Here is an 8507-nt window from a genome sequence, read left to right as displayed (position 1 = left end):
TTGTGGTGTTCTATGGAGCTTATATGTGGTCAACGCCGTCGCCATGGTAACCGCGGCGGCGCCGCCACATACACATAACAAATACGGACAACAATTCCGTTCAATGGTAGTAATCATTGGCAAACATCTTCATAAAATATCTAAGCATATAGACAATAATACTAATATACATATAACCAATCACTTTCAATATTAATCTGTATAAATGATGTAGGGCGCCATCTAGTGTTAAAATCACAAATCTCTTCCTCTAATGCAATTAAACATTCAAAATAATAAACATATGCTAAAAAATGTCTATACATCTTTATAATAGTACTAGACAGTAAAATCGATATCCTTTAATATATAATGCAAAAAATATACGATAAAAATAAACTAAAAAATAAAAAATATAAAAAATAAGAAATATTAGATCTTAGAATAAATATTAAAATAAATGTGAACCCTTATATTATCTTCCCCCATTTTCACTACCATCACTTATTAAAGGGAGAGGGGGCCTCCACAGTCCATCAATTGGAAAAAAGTCCAATATTATTATAGATAGAAAAAAGGAAAAAAGGAGGGAAAAAAGGGGCACCACCCCAAAATAAGACTCTTATGCAGATTATACAGTACCAGATATAAATATAAGAATATAAAAAATATATAAAATTAATATAAAAATACTAAATATTATATATATGCGGTAACAATAGTAAAAAAATGTATATAAATACCGCAAAGGCTAAAAAACCAAAAAGATACAAAATTAAAAATTAGAAATGAAACAATTAAGATCAAATTCAACATTGTGGCCTAAAGGTGTCAAAGTGCGGAGTTCATGTATCCAGCGGGATTCGGCCTGGCTAATTTTGATCACCTTATTGTCACCCCTCCAATGTGGCTTAAACTTCTGAATGCCACAGATAATTAGTGATGAAGGATCTTTTTGATGAAATTTGGCATAATGTCTAGACAAGCTATGTTTGTCGAAACCTTTTTTGATGTTCTGAACATGTTCCCTAAGTCTTTTCCATAGCTGTCTTTTTGTCCTTCCCACATATTGAATGTGGCATGGACATTCTAAAACATAAACAACCCCTTCGCTATAGCAAGTAATAAGATCATCAATTACATATTCTTTTTTAGTTACTGTAGATATAAAAGACTTCTTTTTGTCCCTTACATTTACATGTCTACATGCATAGCACCTTTTGCATGGATAAAAACCTTTTCCTTCAAAAAAAGAAAAAGGTTTTTTGGGGGGATCAAGGACATTTTTTGCCAAACTGTCCCTCAGAGTAGGGGATCTCCTATAAACAAACTTCGGTGCCTCTGGTAAAATGTCTCGGAGATGGCGATCCATTTTGATTATCCCCCAATGTTTTTTTATAATCTTTTCTATCTGTCTATACTGAATGTTATAATCCATAATAATAGATATCCTGTCCTGTTTTTCAGAATTGGTGGTATTATCCTGTATTAATTTCTCCCTGTCTAGTAGTGCCACACTTCTTATTTGCTCCTCAATAAAGTCCGTATGGTATCCTTTCTGGACAAATCTTTCACCAATCCGTTTAGCTTGTGTAAGAAATAATGACTCATTAGAACAGTTGCGTCTTAATCTGATCATCTGTCCCCTGGGTATATTATCAAGCCATCTATGATGATGGCAACTATCAAGGGGCAGATAACTATTTCTGTCCACTGTTTTAAAATGGGTAAAAGTATTCAGTGTATTTCCTTCCTTTTCAATCGCTAAATCTAAAAAGTTAATTTTTTCTTCATTAATGTCCCATACTAACTTAATATTTTTCTCATTCATATTAAGATAAAAACAAAAGTCATTAAGACTTTCTCTATCTCCTGACCAGATTAAAATAATATCATCGATGTATCTTTTATACAATGTAACTTGTTTGGGTAGGTTTTTATATAACATTTCCTCTTCCCACTGTGCCATATACAGGTTTGCTACGCTAGGTGCGTATTTAGCTCCCATAGCGATACCGCATATTTGTTTAAAATAACAATTATCAAACCAAAAATAATTCGACTCCAATCCAAAACGTAAACAATCAGTGATAAATTTTCTTTGTTTACATTTAAGGCTACTTAAATTTCTTAGGCCCCATTTAGTAGCTTCTATTGCCTCCTCGTGGTTAATAATGGTGTATAAAGAGGTCACATCGGCAGTGACTAAGTAGGTGGGGCCATTGTCCAATCTGATATCACTTAGTAGTTGGATGAGATGTTTAGTATCTCTTAGGAACGATTTCGTCTCTTTTACAATGGGTTGTAGAAAAAAATCAATATATTCACCTAATCTGGAGCACACAGAATTAATACCGTTCACTATAGGCCTACCCGGTGGTTTTGTCTCATTTTTGTGTATTTTGGGAATGGTATAAATGACCGGCACCCTGCAAGTATTTGGCACTAGGTATTTTGCTTCTTTTTTATTTATTAATCCTTTATCAAGGCCTTTCTGTATAATTTTGGATAATTCTTTCTTGTACCGTAGGGTGGGGTTATTAAATAACTTTAAATAAGTAGTATCATCTCTTAACTGTCTATTTAACTCCTCATTGTAGTCATCTTTGGACTGTATCACAATAGCGCCCCCTTTGTCGGCTTGCCTTATAACAATGTCCTTTCTGGATTCTAGTTGCCTTATGCCCTTTCGGATGTCCACGGGATCATATATCTTCTTAGTTTTCAATTCTTGTATATCATTTAAAACCATTCTTTTAAATACTTCAATGTGACCGTCATTTGTCACTGGTGGATTAAAGAGGGATTTGTTTCGTAAATTTGTGTATTGTATACCGTTCTGTTCTGGGAGTTTTGTTCCTCTTCCGATTCCTGAATCGGTTAGCATGTATTTCTTGATATTCATGCTCCTTACAAATTTGTTGATATCTACATAGGTATTAAACTTATTCCAATTTCTTTTTGGGGCAAATTTTAGCCCTTTATCTAATACTTTAATTTCTTCCTTTGTCAGAACGGCTCCACTTAAATTAATAATACCCTCTCCTATCTTTCTCTTTTTCTTTTGCTTTTTGACTCCGGCTCTACAACCTCTTCTCGTTTTTCGTTTTTTCTTCTGTCCTGTTTTTCTGGTGATCTTCTGGGCGTTTTGTTCATTTGCGGGTCTTCTTTTTCCTTGTTTTTCTGATAGTCCTGTTTTCTGGGGCTCCTGTTTTCCCTGGATATTGGGGAATATCTGTCTGGTCTCCAGGGGGTCACATTTTGATCGTAATGCCGAGGGGGATCCCACCGACGATGGTCTAAAAAATGATACGGCGTCTTTTCATATTTCTGTCTCTCAGAATGGTGATCCTGACGCCTAGGGGTCCTATCATGTTCGTAACGTCTTTCATCATCATGTTTCCTTAATTGTTCATATCTATTATGAACAGGTACTGTATAATAATCATTTTGAGGAGATCTTTCTCTTCGTCTTACATGTTGATGGTAGTGATTTTGAGGAGACCTCTCTCTTCTATCATATTGGGGTGTGTATCCTCTTGTTTCTTCCCTTCTTCTTTGATCTGATTCATTTGAGATACGCATATTAGAAGGAAGGTCTAATGCATAAGCAACTGGGTTAATCCTGCTAAGAATATGGAAAGGCCCAATAAACTGAACTTCAGAGAGGGAACATGAAGTCGGAGGTTGTGAGATGACAGCCAGACCCTGTCCCCAACCTGGTAGGAAGGTGACAATATACCCGCGCAACCATAAAACAAAAAACAAGAAAGCAAAGAAAATTAGCAGCTAGCACAACAAACAGATACATTTGTTGTCAAGTGAAAGTGCATACAGTGCAGCGCTAATATATCTAGCTAAGTTATTTTAATGGAATCGTAAATGAATATAAATAATAATCAATATTGTGACATGAACTACAAATCGCTTGTATTTGATGAAAGCAAAAGAAGAAATACACTTCAACAACACTGACATGTGTATAATACAGTATAAACAAAACATAAGTTGGAATGACGATTAATGTGAAAAAAAGTGAAATATTCCTTTACATATCGTGCCTGGGGGGTGTCTATAGTATGCCTGTGAAATGGCACGTGTTTCCCGTGTTTAGAACAGTCCCTGCACAAAATGACATTTAACGGAAAAAAAGTCATTTAAAGCTGCTTGCGGTTTTAATGTAATGTTTGGTTCCGGCAATACGGATGAAAATCATTAAGAAAAAAATGGCAGGGGTAGCCCCCCTGCCCATTACCAGCCCCTTTGGGTCTTGTACGGACATTAAGGGGAACCCCGTACCCAAATTAAAAAAAGGAAAGGCGTGGGGCCCCCAGGCCCTATATACTCAGAACAGCAGTATACAGGCGGTGCAAAGAAGACAGGGAATCTGTAGGTTTGTTGTGTTAAGTAGAACCTGTAATTTTGAACTGGTACATGTTTAAAGTGTAGCTCCAGTCAAAAAATCAATTTTTAAGCATTTGGAAAACATAGGGAAGGGTTATCACCCCTGTTTAATTTTTTGGGCCGTGCGTATTTTTTCACCTCACTTCCTGTTGTCTCCTTCTATTTGCAAGTAGGAGACGTTTGTAAGTTGGATGTTTGAAAGTATGGGCCTGCCCTATATGCTCTGCAGAAATGTGGGCCTAAGGTGTTGGTGTTGCCACAACACTGTAAGCCCTCAAAGTGACTCTTGGTGGGCGCTGGAGTGCCCTGCTGTGAACGATTATATCAAGAATTGTAATTACATGCCATTGTTGAACAGTGGTAGAAAAATTGGGCCTTTGGTGGTTGTGGTGGTGGTGGTGCTGGTGCCACAACACTATAAGTCCTCACAGTTACTCTCGGTGGGTGCAGGAATGGGCCCTGCTGTGAAATATTATATTAAGAATTGTAATTACATGCCCCTGTTAAACAGGGGCTGAAAATTTGGGCTTTAGGCACTGGTGCTGGTGCCACAAAACTGCAACCTCTCCTAGATACTCTAGTTGGAGTGCAGGAATGAGCCCTGCTGCAAAGCATTGCATCAAAAATTGTAATTACATGCCCCTGTTAAACAGGGGCTGAAAAATTGGGCCTTAGCCACTGGTTGTGTCACTCAGAACCAAAAATGTTCTTCCAAGCTGTCAGCAGGATCATTGAGGAGGAAGAGGATAGTCAGTCAACATAACAGGACAGTCACTCAGCATAGGCAGTCTTGAAGGGATGTGACATTTCAAAAAAAATGATTCGTTTACATCAGCTTCAGGTGCTTGGTAGCTGGTGGTGATCCAAGACTGATTTATCTTTATGAAGGTCAGTTAATCAACCAAGTCGGTGGACAGGCGCACCTCGTGATCGGTTACAAAGCCTCCAGCAGCACTGAATGTGCGCTCCGAAAGAACGCTGGATGCAGGACAGGCCAGTAGCTCAATTGCATACTGTGTAAGATCTGGTCAGTGATCCATCCTCAAGACCCAGTAAGCCAGAGGTTTTCGGTGGGAAAGGTGTCCAAGTCTGACCTTGCCTCTAGGTATTCCTGCAACATGTAAATCAGACGCTGGCGATGGTTGCTGGAACCGATCATACCTTGGGGCTGTGGCCACCTTCTCCACCACTCCTTCTGTGACTGACTCAAGCCTCAGCAACACATTGTCCATGACCAGGAGTTTGTAACCTCCCAGTCTCTGGGAACGTGTTGCACAGACCTTTCTGCAAGGCCTCCCGGAGATGTCTCATCCTCTGCTCCCTCTGCGACAGCAAGATACGGTCCGCAACCTTACCCTTGTACCGTGGATCAAGGAGAGTGGCCAGCCAGTAATGGTCCCTGTCCTTGATCCGAAGAATACGAAGATCCTTTCGCAGGCTTTGCAGGATCAGGGAGGCCATGCAGCGTAGGTTAGCTGAGGCATTCGATCCGGAGTTCTCTGGGTAACTAAGGACAAAGTCCACATGTTTCTTGGGACTGTAAATCATCCCTAAAAGACTGCTGCTGATGCTGAGTGCCAGGCTCCACCTCCATGGTGACACAAGCCTCCTCCTCCTCATCCTTTTCCTGTGTGATGGGTGGGACAGCAGGAACACTGTCTGGATAAAGGGGGCCTTGAGAGGCAAGGAAGTCCTCCTCTTCCTGCCTCTGTTCTGCCTCAAGTGTCCTGTATATTATTCCACGCAGCGTATGCTCCAACAGGTGGACAAGAGGTATAGTGTCACTGATGCATGCACTGTCACTGCTCACCATCCTCGTGGCCTCCTCAAATGGTGACAGGACAGTGCATGCATCCCTGATCATGCCCCACTGGCGTGGGGAAAAAAAACGAGCTCCCCTGACCCTGTCCTGGTGCCATAGTCGCACAGGTACTCATTGTTGGCCCTCTGCTGCGTGTGCAGCCGCTGCAGCATGGCCAACGTTGAGTTCCACCTGGTGGGCATGCCACATATAAGGCGGTTCATGGGCAGGTTCAACTCCTTTTGGAGCTCAGCCAGCTGAGCACTGGCAATAAATGATCGGCAGAAATGCACACAGACTTTCCTGGCCTGCCTCAGGACATCCTGTAAGCCCGGGTACCTGCCCAAGAACCGCTGCACCACCATGTTAAGGACGTGAGCCACACAGGGCACATGGGTCAGTTGTCCCTGTCGGAGGGCAGAGAGGAGTTGGTGCCATTGTCGCAAACCACCATTCCTGGCTTAAGCTGGTGTGGTTTCAACCACCTCTCGGCCTGCCCCTGCAGAGCTGACAAAATATCTGCCCCAGTGTGGCTCCTGTCCTCCAAACAAACCAGCGCAAGCATGGCATGGCATCTTTTTGCCTGCATACTTGCATAGCCCCTTGAACGCCTACGGAGCACTGCTGGTTCAAAGGACAAAGCACTGGAAGAGGCCATGGAGGAAGAAGAAGAGGAGGGGGGGAGGAGAGAGGTGTGTCACAACCAGTAGTAGCATTTTGGAGGCGTGGTGGCGGAACAACCTCCAACACTACTGCACCTTGTCCTGCATCCTTCCCAGCTGCCAGAAGAGTAACCCAATGGGCAGTGAAAGATAGGTAATGTCCCTGTCCATGCCTGCTGGACCACGAGTCAGCGATAATATGCACCTTACCACTGACTCCCCTGTCCAGCGAGGCATGGACATTGCCTTCCACATGCCGGTAGAGAGCCGGAATCGCCTTCCGTGAGAAAAAGTGGCGTTTGGGGACCTGCCACTGAGGAACCGCACATTGCACAAACTCACCGAAGGGGGCCGAGTCTACCAACTGAAAAGGCAGCAGCTGAAATGCTAGCAATTTAGCCAAGCTAGCATTCAACCGCTGGGCATGTGGATAGCTGGGAGTGAACTTCTTTTGATGGTCCAGCAGCTGGGGCAGGGAAATTTGCCTGGTACAATCGGATGTCGGTGTACTGCTAGCAGAGTGCCCGCAAGTACTTGGCTGTGACCCCAGCTGATGAGGAGCAAGGTATGGTCCACTTGGGTGGGTGGGTGGGTGGGTCTTTGAGGTACGCTTGCCAACGAGCTGCATGGCAGGTCAACATATGTCTGGTCAAGCATGTGGTGCCCAAGCAGCTGATGTTTTGGCCATGCGAGATACGCTTGGGACATATTTTGCAGATAGAAGTGGTGCGATCTGATGCACGCGTCTCAAAAAAGGCCCACACCAAAGGCCCACACAAAAGAACTTTTGGAATAACGCGCAGAGGCAGCGCCCTGCACAGGCGGAGCTCTGCAGTGTGATTCAGTCGGTGTGCTGCCCCTAAGCTGGCCCCCTAAGCATCCTGCCTCGTTGGAGATGTGCCTCCTCCTCTTCTCTCCTATCAGGCACCCACGTGGAGTCAGTGACCTCATCATCCCCTCCCTCTTCATCACTGGAGCAAACCTGGCAGTATGCTGCAGCTGATGGAACATGACTGCCAGATTGCTGTCCTTCTTGAGCATCCCCTCTCTCTGTGCTCACGCTACTGCCTTCCTCTAGTTGGGTATCATCATCAGAGCCTTCAAAACGCTGGGTATCCTCCTGGAGCATGTACCCAACACTGTGCTCAAACAGTTTCGGGGGACTCCTCAGGAGGACATGGTGGGTCTAGGGAAGGATTGAATGATGACATTGAGACTAGGGAAGAGGACGCGTTGGCAGCTGCTTTGCTAGTACCCTGAGCCTGGGTGAGAGAGGATGAGGAGAGCTTGGTCATCCACTCTACCAAGTCTTTGGTATGATGCGGCTCAACACGTCCAGCTGCCGAAAATAAGGACAAGCGTGTCCCATGGCTATGTGCTGATGACAATGCACCGCCTCCATGACCAGCACTGTTGTCTCTAGACACAGAACCTGCTTGCCCTCTTTTATTGGCTCGTGACTGTCTGCCTCTCCTTGTTGGCCTTCCAGACATAGTAATGGCCTGCAGGGAGATGGGAAAACCAGCAATTGGGTAGCTTTAGGTACACACTGGCAGATGACACAGTACCCCGACTGTAATTACTGCAGCTGCCTGTGTTACAGAAACAGAACAACACCAGCAATAAAGGGTAGCTTCAGGTGTATATTGTGCAGGAGGCAC

This window comes from Lithobates pipiens, unplaced genomic scaffold, assembly GCF_037356315.1.
Source record: "Lithobates pipiens isolate NorthernLeopardFrog02 unplaced genomic scaffold, aLitPip1_a1.2 Scaffold_3, whole genome shotgun sequence".
Lineage (NCBI taxonomy): Eukaryota > Metazoa > Chordata > Amphibia > Anura > Ranidae > Lithobates > Lithobates pipiens.
This window is presented reverse-complemented; position numbering follows the sequence as displayed.